Source organism: Chinchilla lanigera, unplaced genomic scaffold, assembly GCF_000276665.1.
Source record: "Chinchilla lanigera isolate Chin_1 unplaced genomic scaffold, ChiLan1.0 scaffold00002, whole genome shotgun sequence".
NCBI lineage: Eukaryota > Metazoa > Chordata > Mammalia > Rodentia > Chinchillidae > Chinchilla > Chinchilla lanigera.
The window spans coordinates 1,189,476-1,203,059 of NW_004955403.1; the positions used below are offsets into that span (position 1 = coordinate 1,189,476).

The following is a 13,584-nucleotide window of genomic DNA, read 5'->3' on the forward strand; positions in this document are numbered from 1 at the left end:
ATGAGATCTAAAGAACTCCAGGTGTAGGAGATCTAAAGAGCTTCTAATAGACATTACTAAAAGAAAAAAAAAAAAAAGCTTCACCACAACACATTATAGTTAAACTGTCAAAGTTAAAGACAAAGAAACCATTTTAAAATTGCAAGCCAAAAGTGTCACAAGTCACATTTAGGGGCAACCTGATTAGACTAACAGCAAATTTCCTAAGAGAAACCCTACAGACTAAGAGGGCATGGACTATTGATGGAGACCACTACAAAGCGGCTCTGAGCAGGATTTAAAATTAGCTAATTGGCTTTCCATGTTTACTCATGAGTCTGTCTCAGGCCTAGGCCCCTTGTCTGGAGATGGGCAGTGGACTCATGGTAAGTGAACCTCTATGAATCATTGGTCCTGGCTGAGGTCTGTAGTGGCCTGTGAGGCCATGACACCTCAAAGGACAACATGAGGCCACAGCTGAGGATGCCTGGCTCCAACCCCAATTTACTAAATAGAGACTGTAACTGCAGGCGTCTCACTCCTGCTGCAGTGAATATCAACCTGGAGATAAGGTAGTCTCCTAATTAACACACTTTACTACCTGGGGAAGTCTTTGAACAGTCTCCGAAGGTCCTGCTCTGCTCCCATGTTTTCCTCAGTATCCCCCTCTTTTGTTTGAAAACCAAATGAATACAAGCCACCCAGAGAAGTTTTTTCTCAGCCGCTAAAGAATCTTGAACTCTACTAGAGGGTTTTGATCCCCCTAGAGCCGTAAAATCATAGGGCTTTTATTTAAGCCTTCACCTTTCACTTGTTTGGAAAGTTGTGGGATTGATCAGTCCATGATAAGATATCAAGCCCTAAAAGAAAATAATATCATCTAAGGCTACCATACCCACCAAGGCTATCCTTCAGAATCAAAAGAGAAATGAAGACCTTCTAACATAAACAAAAACTAAGTGAATGAATCCATGACCACTAGGTCAGCCTTATAGACCATGCTTAAATGAATCTTATAGCAAGAAGATAGATAAATACAATCATAACATATAAAAGCATAAATTTCACTAGAAGAGTAGATATACAAATGAGAAATAGAAAAGAATCAAACAATATCAATAGAGTAAACCATTAAGCTACAAAGATGAATTAAAGAAGAAGAAATGAAATTTAAAGCAAGAAGAAAATCAATAAAATGACAAGCACAAATCCATACCTTTGGTTAATAACTCTGAATGTAAACGGTCTTAATTTTCAAATTAAAAGTTACAAATTGGTTGAATAGATTAAGACACAAAACCTAACAATATACTACTTATAAGAAACTCAGCTCACCAGTAAAGGCACACAGATAGAACATGAAAGGATGAAAAATGAAATTCCAAGAAAACAGAATCTGAAAACAAGCAGGGGTAGCTACACATGTAATTAACAAAACAGACATTAAAACAAAGACAGTAAGAAGAGACAAAGAGGGTCACTCTGTAATGATCCAGGGATCAATTCATCAAGAAGGTATAATGATTATAAATCTACATGCACAGAAGTATCAGAGCATCCTTTTAGTATTTTTTTTTTTATAAAAGAAACACTATTAGATCTAAAGGGAGATGTAGGCTCCATTACAGCAATATTAGAGGATTTTGATACCCCGCTCTCCAAAGGATAGATCATCCTGACAAAGCAGTCAACAAAGAAACATCAAAATTAATCACACTGTAGATCAGTGGTGGCAAACCTGTGGTACATGTGCCACAGCCGGCTGTTTGTTATCACTGAAAGCTCTAAAATATTCACCATTGCTGCTGTAGGTCAGTGGACTTAGATACTTACAGAATATTCTCCAACAGCTGCAGAGCACAAGTTCTTTTCATCAGCACATGCCCTTTTCTTTCTTCTTTCTTGACCCAAAACTTAACAAAAAGAAATCTGACTTTTAAAAAGACACTTCACAAGGGAGAAAAAAGTATAAATGGCCAACGCACACCTGAAGACGTGCTCAGGAGGAACAGCCGTCAGGGAACTGCAAGTCCACCCGGCAGTGAGCTCCCATCTCAGCCCGCCAAAATGAGTCTTATAAAATAATGGCGAATGCTGACAAGGATGTGGAGAAAACAACCTCTGTGCTCTGTTGGTGGGAATGCAAATCAGTGCAGCCACTTTGGAAACAGTATGGCAGTTCCTGAAAACTACAAACAGGGCTGCTGTAGATCCAGCCATCCCACCCCAGGCCAGCACATGAGAGACTTCTGAATCATGGCTAAGATGTGAAGCCAGCCGAGGCGGCCCTGAGCATACGGGTGCCTAAAGAGAATATGGCTGATGCGCACAATGGAGTATTTCTCAGCCAGAAAGAGAGATGAGATCCTGTTGTTTGCAGGAAAATGGAACTCAAAGACATCATCTTAAGGAAATAGGCCAGACACAGGCGGACAAGCACTGCATGTTCTTTTCTGTCCAGTGTGGAATCTTTAAAAAAAGAAGACCTGAAAGTAGAAGGGAGATGAGCAGGGGATGGGGGCGAGGTGTGGCATGGGGGGACAGGAAAAAGAAGGGAATGGGGGGACACGGTCAGTGCATGGTGTACACACGCACATGCACACATGTGGAATAAGCACAAGGAGTATGTGCTGGGAATTATAGTATTCTTTCAAAAAAGCTGAAGACCAGTGTCTTAATAGACTTGATTAGTCTTGGGCTCCCTTAGGAAAGGTACTTGGGCTTCAAGCTTGGTTTTACAACTGTAGATGGCAATGACCGTAGGGCTGTGATGCAGCGATCAGCACAAAAATGACGGCAGATGTTTACTGCACACCGTCAAGTGCCAGCCACTCTTCTCCGCGCCTGCTACCCTAACAGCAGGTCTGGGAGTGACCTCCGCTATCACCCACTTCATCTTGACCCCTCGAGAACAGATGATTACAGCTTCTTCTTCTCCTCCCGTAGTCCCTGGCACACAGTAGGCGCTTATTTAGTTGGGCAATTTTGAGAAAATTCAGTATTTCCAAATTTCTCAGCTGAATGGAGCCAGATAGAAAACAAATCAGTGAAGACTGCCAGCTTTCAGATGTTTCTCAGAATTTAATTACACAGCTACTGGGATCCAAAGAAGCCGTCCAAGGGCGGGGTCCCTCTTCACACTTTGAGATTTAGGATTCTCTACCTTTTGAGCATTAAGACTCTTATTGTAACATTTTAAAATAAAGCTCTATTTAGAAATAAGCTTACAGAAATTTGCAAGAGTAAAAAGAAACTGAAGAAATATGCTTATCACCCAAATTCATGTATTATGAACATCTACTTCATTTACTTTATCATTTATGTTCTTCCCATGGCTCTCTTTCTCACTTAGTATCTTTAGACCAATTTAAAGATGAGTCATTTACAACATGACCTTTCTTCCTTAAATACTTCAGCATCTATATCCTAAGAATACCAGATATTCTCTTCTGTAAAACCATGGTACAGTCACTAAGTTCATTAACAATGACACAGTATTGCATCTAATCTACTGTACATTCAATTGGTCCACTTCCCTTTCTAGCAATGACAGGATTGTGCTGCATCCTAAACAGTGACACAATACTTTTACTCAGTCCTCGTCCATGGTCCGTCGACCCAGTGTCCTTTAAGAGCACTCATTTCTCCCCTCCAATGCAGGATCCAGGCTAGAAAACTTTACAGCCTTTGTTTATATTTTTGACAGTTCCATTTTCAAAGGCTACAGTTGTCTCTTCCACCGTTAATAGAATGTTCCTTATTTTCAGTTTGTCTGATTAGTTTCATGATTAGATTCAGATTGCACATTCTTGGCTGGACTGGAATATTGCATAGATAGCACTGTGACAAGATTGCTTTTAAAGGCAAAAGATAATTTGCCAGCCCCACATGATCTGAATTTTCCCTTTCTTTGTTTGATCTGTAGACAGTGCTGTGAAGCAGGCTTCCCTGGCCCTGGTGCCAACCCCAGGGGAGGGTGCTGAACTCCTCACCCACTGCTTCTTGGGCTGTGTCAGTTTTATCGCTCATACAAGTCCAGGGAGACAGAACCTTGCCCAAAAGTTTAGCAAAACAACTTTGTGACTTACAGTGGCGCAGTGTAGGACAGCAGAAGCCTAGAGTTCATGAAGATCCAGGTCCTCCAGGCTCAGACAGTGGGGCAGGGTGAGTGGAGTCTCCTCTACACAGCCTCCTGGTGTCCCAGCTGAGGGATCTGGAGAAGCAGAGCCCTGCCTGGACTCGTTCCTCAGCCAGCGGGCCTCGGGTGGGATGAAGAACGTGGGGCGCCTCCCTCGAGCAGGGACAAGCACTCAGCCCAGGCTGTTGGCTGGCTCTCTACCTGCTTCCCCATGACACCTACCACTGTTCCTGAGCGCTGCAAAAAGACAGGAGGTCTGGCCCGTCCAGGCCCGCTCAGGAGCTGTCCTGACATGCCTGGTGTGCAGGTGGATTTGTGAACATCTTGGAAGTCCCATGGGGTTCCGGTCCATCGAATGCTACATTTTTAAGTTTTATTTTTATTATTATTTCATCTTATTATTTCAGAAGACCAAAAGGTGATCTGTTCAGATCACAGTATCTTTGTTCTTTGTGATGGCTTTTTGAGAAGGCAGATGCAGGAAACATTCTTTGATGAATGCCTCTGGATGTTTTGCAAAACCACAATTAACAGTCTCAGCTGCTGTGGTTCTCTCTGCCTTCTTGAGAGGACAAGTGTTATTTATTTCCGTAACGCATGTTTATATAATAACTTAAAGATTTGTCTTTATTAAATAATTAGGAGGCAAAGGTTTTGATGGCATTTTTCATTTCTCCTTGATCTTCAGCAAGTTGGGACTCTGTGTAATGCTTAAGCATTTGAATTCAATTAGAATATATGTAATCTTTCTAGTGGTTCCAAATTTTTCATTTTTATATTGAACTACCTGCAGCAGTTTCTCTCAGCATTTTGCAGCCTGGCTGGGGCAGAGTGTGGTGGTTTCCTTGGCCTGCTGCTTCTCCGGGGCACCTCTCTTGGGGCGCGGCCTCCTGCAGCCCGGCTCCACCCTCTGCCCGTCCACTTTGCCTGCCCTCAGGCTCGGGCAGACGCTGGCCTGGGCCTGGCTCCCCTTCCTACCTCAGGCCTCGCCTTCAGGAGGCTACCCCCCAGAGCAGAACCCCAGACCTGTGGAGTTCTGCAGTGGAGTATGGCATCAAGGGAATAAGCCTTTACATTCATCTTTAAAGTTTTATTTAAATAAATTACCATGCTGTAAAATTTACTCTCTTCTTATGCAGACTGCTATAAATGTCAGCACACATATAGATTATAGATTCATGTTGTTGGGGTGAAGAGCAGACCCACCTTCCCTGAAATTCCCTGTTAGCCCTGGAAGTCACCGCTGCTGCCCCTGTTGCCTTTGAAGCTGTCAGTTTGTTCTCTGACACTGGGACATGGTCCCTGTGTACCCCACGGATGCCACTGATGGTGCCAGCCTCGGGCCAGGGCTTTCTCCCCAGCTGGACGGTCTCTTTGCCTCAGCCCAATGGCCTAGTGCATCCACACCCACTTCCAGTGCTCAGCGTGTCCTGGGTCAGGAAGAACCACAGTGGCTCATCTTCCTCCTGCAGAAGGACATCTGGGTGGTCCCAGCTTTTGACTCCCAAAAGTAAAGCCACTGTGAGCACTCAGGTGATTTCACATCTGCAGTGAGCAGCGGGGTGGAGCTTCCAGGTGTGAGGTAAGAGCACGCCTGAGTAGCTGCGCCCTTTCACCCCGCCGGCCCGTGAACATGGGGTCCCACCGCGATGCGTGTCCTCAGCATTTGTTATGCTGGCCACTGGGTAGGGGCAGCAGCATCTCTCAGTGGTTTTTACCTGTAATCCATAACAAAGCCTCCCGAGGGAAGGGCTCATGTGGCCTCTGGAGTGGCCAGGAGGCAGCAGGGTGGTGTCCCAGGTGCTGTTTCTCTGTCATTTTGTTGTGGTGACTCTGGGGTGGGGAGTGAAGAAAAAGGCCTGATGATGGTGGGGAATGAGATTCTTCACTTCAGGTCAGCAGCAGGGCTCCTGAGTCAGAGTTACATAAGGTGAAGTGAGGTGAGTGACTGAGGTCCCGCTCTTCCGTGTGCTGTGGAGGCCTCGCAGACCCAGGCTCTGGGCGCTGGAGCACCTTGCCTCGTGGGGCATATATCTGATGGCACCCGTGTCTCCTCTCGGGTAAGCAGACCCTCACACCTTCTCCACACTCTCCCTCAGGCTCCTGAGCCACCAGCTGGACACGTGTGTGTTGTGCCCACTGACCCAGGAGCTCCTGACTGGGCGAGAGAGAACGGGTCTGGCCTGAGGGTGCGGCTCATTGGCAGAGTTTTGCTGGCACACACTGGGCCCTGGGTTCAAGTTCCCCATGGAGGGAATGGGGAGATTCTATCTGACTTGGCCTGGGATTCCCGGCATGGAGCTCTGGAAGCCTTGGAGTTTGCTGAGCTCTGCTGTTCACCAGCCCCTGTGCCACCCTGAGTGTGTGCCCCAAGGTGGCTCTGGAGGACGACAGTCCCCTTGGAAGAGCAGCTGTGACATTAGAGGGTGGGAACGGGACCCGCCTGGCCTCCACAGGAGGGAACAGGGAGCCCTGACTGAGTCACAACCTGTGGCGATGATTTAATCACTCATCCCTGCGTGACGTGTCGTGACGTGTGATTCCAGGGAAAGTCAGGATGTTGTAGGTAGCTGAGTTAGATAGAAATTAGTACAGGGTCAGGGAGAGACTGGGCCAACAAGGAAGTCAATGAAAAATAAAGACATTAACACTGTGGCTGGCGGCGCATCTGAAGAAGACCAGGCCTCAGGATGGCCAGGCTCACACGCCTCCCTAAGGCATAAGCAGTAACTTGGGATTGTACTGTAATTAGCACCACCTGGACCAGGAAGTCCAGACAGGCACTGGTCGCCCAGGTGGGTGACTGGAGGATCTGGACCCATCCCTTCCCCAAAATGCCTTTGTTCTTCCCTGTACCCTTGCTACCTGACCTGCCGCCCTACTGGATCAATATTAGCTCAGCAGCTATACCTGTAATCCAATAGGTTGATTATAGTTTGACCCAGGTTGTATCCACATTGTGACTTTGCTGTATAAATTACCTGACAAAGTGCCTCAGTGGCAACTCACTCAGGACCCCTCCTGGAAATCCAGGAGCTATTCTTCTCTCCTTATTTCCACCACAACTCTCCTAACTTCCTCCTTTGGTTTGAAATTTCATTCCTCTGTGTTCTGGGACCATGAACTCGGCACATTTGACAGCTGGGGGGTCGGGAGTTTATTTCTCCTATACCAAGGACACTGGAGCCCAGTGGAACTGGGTTGGTAGCAATAACCAGTAGGCAAGAGCTCCCTGATTTGGAGGAGGCGCGGGCAGCGGCTGTCCACCCTGGCGCCTCCAGCCCCTGCCCTCGTGGGCTTGCCCTCCCGCTGGGCCAGTTTGTAGCTCAGATAATAAACTGTAGGAATGGTGCTTTATGAGTTCTGCAAATCATTCAATGTGTTGCTAAACCCAAGGCGGGTCATGGGAACCCCAGAGCCGCAGCTGTGGTCAGGTGTGTGGGTGGCTGGGGACCCCGTTGGCAGCTGGCAGCTAAAGTGGGGGGACCCAGCCTGAATCTGTGGCCCTACACCGACCGCATGCTTAGTGTACCAGTGAGATGGAGAAAGAACGCACCCAGCCTGCCAATCCCAGCGAGGCTAGGGCGGTACCCACTATCCTGAGACTCCTCTCTTGAGATGCCTCCTCCTAGACCCCCAGCTCTGCGTCCTGGGCCAGGCACTGTGGCTGTGACGGCCAGTGGGAAGGCCAGCCACTTGCTGTGCCTCTGGGGAAAGGCACTGCGATGCCCATCCACCTCTGCGTTCTCCTCACAGCCCTTTCTGAAGACCAGGAAGGGCTCCTCCCCTGCCACACCCGCAGCAAGGCTCAGCCACGTTTCCTGATTCTGCGGCCTTTAGGAAACCAGAGTGCTTTGGCCGCTGTCTGGACCTTGGTGGGGCCTTTCAGCAGGAAGAGGCTCAGCCTGGGCCGCCTCAGGGCCATCTGAGATCTCAGGAGGGTCTCACCTCTGTGGCTTCGTAAAGGTGAGGGCAGTGATCCCAGTTTCTCTCCTGCTCTTCCCTGTTGGGTGTCCACTGACCCTTGGGCAGTTTTTCCTGCAGGGGACGCAGAGGCCACATTCCTTAAGAGGAGGGCAGATCAGCAAAGGCTGCTAATGTTACTGGGAGGGAGGGAGGGAGCGGAAAGGGTGCACATTTCTGAGCTGGGAGAGGCTGTGTCCGAGGAGCCTCCTCCTGCATAAGCAAGGCTCCTCACTGCCTCCTGGAGTAATTTAAACACCGGAACTTCTCTCTGCGATAAGGGCTGTGCCCTTTTATGTATGTAACAGCTCAGGAAGGTGCTTAAAATCCCCTGGCATCTGCTTGGCAGCGCTCTCCTGGGGTAATGGGCCGTGATGTGTGGAGCCCTCTGCCCCTGCCAAAGGGAGGTGGGGTGCAAGTGTAAATGTGCTCGTTGCCATGAGGAAGGGTAAGCTGCAGGAGTATTAAATCACTGAAATCTATATGGGAAATGGGAAACCGGCCCATGACGTTCCATACTGCAATTAAATTAAATGACCACATAATGCTACATCCCAATCCTGTGTGCATAAATTAACATAACAACAAAATGACACAAAACTGCCAGCATCAGCAGGAAACCCAGGGCCATTAGTCATTCCCTCTGGAAGCCCCTCGCCTCTGTGTGCAGCGCCCAGCAGCCTGGCAACTGCCAAGCACAGCCGTCGCAGCGGGGACTCCTCCCTCCGGTTTTCCCTGGACTCCCTTCCAGCCGTGGACTCCGGTCCCCTGTGACCTCGAAGCCTGTCCCCGGGCCAGTGGCACCCGTGCGCAGCCCATGCACACGGTCCCTGGGACTCCGCAGAGCGTTGTGGCCAGCTGGCTGTCCTGAGCCCTGCCTGCCCTGCAGCCTGGCTCCCTGTGTGGTGGCAGAAAGGAGGTTGGGGTTTGGGGCCACCAGCACAGGAGCTCTTTCTGCTTTGCTTATGCGTGAGGTTTCCTGGAGGGGACTCTGAGCCACCACAGGGTGGCCGTCCCTGGGGCCGTGTGCTGGACCTTGTGCTTCCTCCTGGGGCCTCCCGAGGAGCCCCTCCTTCGTGCTGAAAGGAAGCAGTGAAGGCCCTTATCTGCAAGTGTTGCCTGTCTCCACCTCAGGTGGCAACATACTGATTTTCAAACCTACCTCCGCTGGGTAGCAGCTCACACATGTCCCCAAGGTCGAGAGACTCTGTCCATCCTAGCGGCAGTGGTTTTCACAAGGGGTCGGCGACCCCTGAAAATGTGGATCCTGAGGGAGGAGTGGGCCTCGGGGTGATGCAAGGAGCGGGGGATGCGAGCAGCTCGGAACCATCTCTCTCCAGCCTCCCAGCCTCGCTGGAGCCTCCGGCCTCTGTCAAGCGGCTGTCTACTGGTGCAGCACCAGGGGCGGTGATTGCTGTGACTCCGGTGCCATGGAGTGTGAGCACATGGCGTGCGGAGGCAGAAGAGGCCACCCAGAAATGCACGGACGAGCCCCGAAGTGCGTGTCGGGAGCCAAGGAGCTGTGTGGACAGGTGTTTCAAGATACAGGAAAACGGAACTGCTCGTAGCCGTGGGGTGGTGGGGCTTAGGGAATATGAAGTTTATGGATGGGAGCCTCCCATGCCAATTTTACCTCTGGGTTCTTTCAGTAAGTAATCACTGAGGGTCTGCTATGCTTGGTACTCTGCCGGTCTGAAGTCACAGATCTCCAGATCTAATAGCAATAAAGAGATGTCAATAACCACTTCTGATGACGATGATGATGATGACTACGATGATGATGATGATGTAAATGAGGAAGACAAGGATGATAATTTATTTGTTGAGTGTAAATTATTTGTAGCACTATCCTAGGTATGAGCATCTGCTCCTACTAATCCTTGTAACAGCCTTGTGAGGTAATGCATAATAAATCTATTTTTAAAATGAGAAAAATCAAGGCACAGACACACCATATGGTTACTAGCTGTCAGAGACTGAATGCAAACCTCAATTCGTATGATGCCACAGTGTAGCCTGTATTACACTTGCCTAGCACCAGGACAAAGAACCCAAACACCCGAAACTTAATGAAGCAGATTATTTTGGCTTATGGTTTCAGAGGCTGCAGTCCATGGTTGGTCAGCTGCAGGGCAGAAACAGCATGGTGGAGGGCCTGGGGGAGAACAGCTGTTCAACCCACAGCAGCCAGGAAGAAGAAAGAAAAGGGGAGCGGTGGGAACGAGAACGCTCCTCCCAGGTCACAGTCACAGTGACGTATTTCCACCCAGGCCCACCCGTTCAGCAGTGAACTCAGCAGTGGACGAATCCACCAATGGGTGTGGCAGCCCAGCCGGGTGCAGTCACCTTCCCAAACCCCACCGCTGAGCACGTGACACTTTGGGGGACATTTTAGCCTAAACTATAATGTAACCTACTAGCTGATAGGCTGCTGGTTGAAAAACATCTACAGTGCAATGGAAGAAGAATGGGAGAAATTAATGTGACTCTTTTTTTTTTTTGCAGTGCTTGAGATGGAGCCCAGAGCCTCAGTCATGCTGGGCAAATGCTCCAGCCTGAGTTGTGCCTCAGGCTTCCCTGGAACCCTTGACCGCTGAGGCCAGGTGTGGGGTCCCAGACAAGCCTCTCAGTGCAGGATCACACAGTAAGGAGGCAGTGAAGATGAGACTGTGGGTGGTGTTCAGCATGTTAGAGTTCCTCATCATTTTTTCACAGAGAGAAGATGCAGAATCTGAGAAGTACCAGGGTATTGAGGTTCTCCTGGCAGCTGGCAAGAGTGACTCTTCCAGAGTGGTAGCAACTGAGAAATGCCCACATCTTTCCCTTGTTCTGGTGTGGAGGGTTGACTAATGGTCAGCTTGGAACACCCAGCTGAATGGAGGCAGCGTGGTGCTGGGTGTGGAAGGCCCACCTGGGGGTTGTTGCCAGCGGCACAAAAGGAGAACTGGAGGGGAAGATGGGTGCTTCTAGAGAAGCTTGTCACGCTGGTTTTCCTGATATGAACTCAGATGTTCTTATCGTTGGAAGAGCTTGGGCCCTTGCTGTCACTGAGGATGGCTACGGTTCTTTTCAGGGGAGCTTTGGTCCTTACTTTGATCGTTGCTCCCTGGCTCCAGTGCAGATCTCTCAGCCTGCTGGCACAGATCCTTCATCCCACTGGCGCAGACTTCTAGCTTCCACTGCTGACCTGGAGTCCTTCCCAGTGCAGATCCTTGATATAGACTTGCGTGAGACATTGTCCTGGGCTCTAGGCCTCCAGCTGGACTCATGCAAGACATTGCTATGGGCTCTAGGTCTTCAGCTGGACTCATGCAGGACACTGCCATGGGATCCAGGTCCTCAGCTAGATTCTTCAGGTCTCTAGAGTGTGGACAGATCTTCCGTGCTCTTCTGCATTTTGGGGTGAATATTATAAAACCATCCTTTAAATTATGTGTCCTGCTTTAAATATATTCCTCTGAAAACCCTGACTACAACACAGCTAGCATCCTTGATGACTCAGTGGCAGCCAATGCAACCTGCGCTGGTCGTTCAGCGCACACTCATTGGATTTAATTTCCCAATAAAAGGTAAATGTTTGCAGAAGTGACTTATTATTTGCAGAGGTGACTTTTGTCAAGGACAGAAGGGCAGTTATTTGTCTGAATAAAAGGATCTTCCAAGGACGAAGTTTCCTGACTGTTTTTGTGTTTCTCAGGTTGCCGAGATTGAATATGGAAACCTTTGGAAAGTACAGGACTAAAGAGAAACTGAAAGTGTGAGAAGTTAACTGAAGTGCAGTCTGAAAGGAAGATAGAACATCATCCACAGTATACAATGTGAAAATGACCCAGCTGCCACACAGCCTTTGAGGAACACATTTATTTATCATGTGAGGACCTGTGCACACAGATCAGCACCAATACCATCCTGGCAGGGGAGAAATCGAAGTCCCTTCACTAATAGGCACTGCTTTGTTATCTCCACAAAGAGAAGCTGATGACCTGAAAGTAAGACGTGTAGATGGTCCAGGTAAGATTTGAGAATGGTGGGGAAAATATGCCATTGCCCTGAATAAGCTACTCGGTAACATCTAATCCTGAAGAAAGGCATTTCCTGACACTTGTGTATTGCTATAATGGTACACCGGATGTGAACTATGTCTCCAAATAATTTGCTCTCCAAGAAACAAAAATCTATCCCTCTACTGCTATTACCAGAATGCTCTAGACAAATACATGCAATTTCATGTCCTTTTGCTGAAGCAAATCAGCTGAATTTTATGCTGTCATTTTCCCCAGCGAAGCCGATGTCATTACCATCCGAAGGCAGCAACTCTGCAGTTATCACATGTCCTCCCGAATCCTTCCCTCAAATGTCAGTGTCGTCAGATGCATTCCATGGGTTGCACTCAAAGAACAGCTCTGTTACACTGCCACCCTGAATCAAGCTTACAAAAGAAGGACAGAGTTTTCCTGGCAAGAACTTAGATTCCAATTCCTGTGCCTAATTCTAGGGTATCAACAGCGCAGAGCACCCGGGGTCCAAGGCAGGTCGTGTTCCCGTCGTGGGCCCCTCTCTGTGTGCTACTGATTTAGGCTTGATAATGCATGGGGCCTGAAATCCCAACCGTCCGCAGCCAAGCTCAGCGAGATGGCCACACCTTCCCCATGCACATCCTCAGGCCTATTAACTTTAATGTAACTTATATGACAGTAAAAATATTCATAAACTTGAAGACAACCTTGCTCCTTCTAGAGCTTTTCCATTTCAAAGCATACTTTTATATAAAGTACGGTTATTTGAGCAAAAGAAGAAGTATTTCTTTCCATAACTTTCTTCCTAAACAGATGAGCAAGAATGTATTGTATGATAATTATAATTTCAACCATTTTAAAGCCCCGTTCTCTAGTAGATGAACGTACTGTGTGCCTCTTTATCTGTAAAGCAGCATAGTCAAGTTACTTAAGTGCTTCTTGTCTTCATCTGTCTGGGTTGCTTTGATGCCGTACCACAGCCTGCGTGGCTTATCAACGCCAGGAGCTCAGCTGTTACGGCTCTGGAGGCTGAGGTCTGAGACCCGAGCACCACCGAGGCTGGGATTCCTGGAGCACTCTCTTCTGGGGTGTCGACGACTGATTTCTGTCCTCACCCAGGGAAAGAGCACATGCTCCTCTCTGGCCCGGATGAGGCCACCACCCCTGCTTACTGGGGTGATAAGCTTCTAGTCCCAAACGCTGAGCACCATGGTGTCAGAAGTCAGCTTTCAGGGTGGACGTGAGGTGGAGGATGCAAACCCCAGTGTGCACGGCCTCTCCAGGGACCGTAGGACCCCAGGAAACCCAGGGCGATGGCTCTGCTGCCTCCAAGTACCACCCATTGGACCAGGGTCTGTGGAGATGGGGACAGGGCTCTCCACCTGTTCTACTGAGGAGACCTTCAGGAGAGGCCCCGTGCCTGTGTGCCCTCGGACCTGCTCTCCGCTCTGCTGTACACATGTGCATATATGTGTGCATGTGCTTGCA

The 13,584-nt window shown here is 48.8% G+C and overlaps 1 long non-coding RNA gene across 2 annotated transcripts; it reads left to right on the forward strand.

Annotated features, from left to right (window-relative positions):
* Positions 1 to 7,964: 7,964 nt before the first annotated feature.
* Positions 7,965 to 13,530, forward strand: LOC106148703. Of its 2 annotated transcripts, XR_001234356.1 has the most exons (4): positions 7,965 to 8,083; positions 10,586 to 10,724; positions 11,778 to 12,091; positions 12,361 to 13,530. It is a non-coding gene; the product is annotated as an uncharacterized LOC106148703 (long non-coding RNA). The 2 variants fall into 2 exon arrangements; XR_001234353.1 differs by having other exon boundaries at positions 11,778 to 13,530.
* Positions 13,531 to 13,584: the final 54 nt, after the last annotated feature.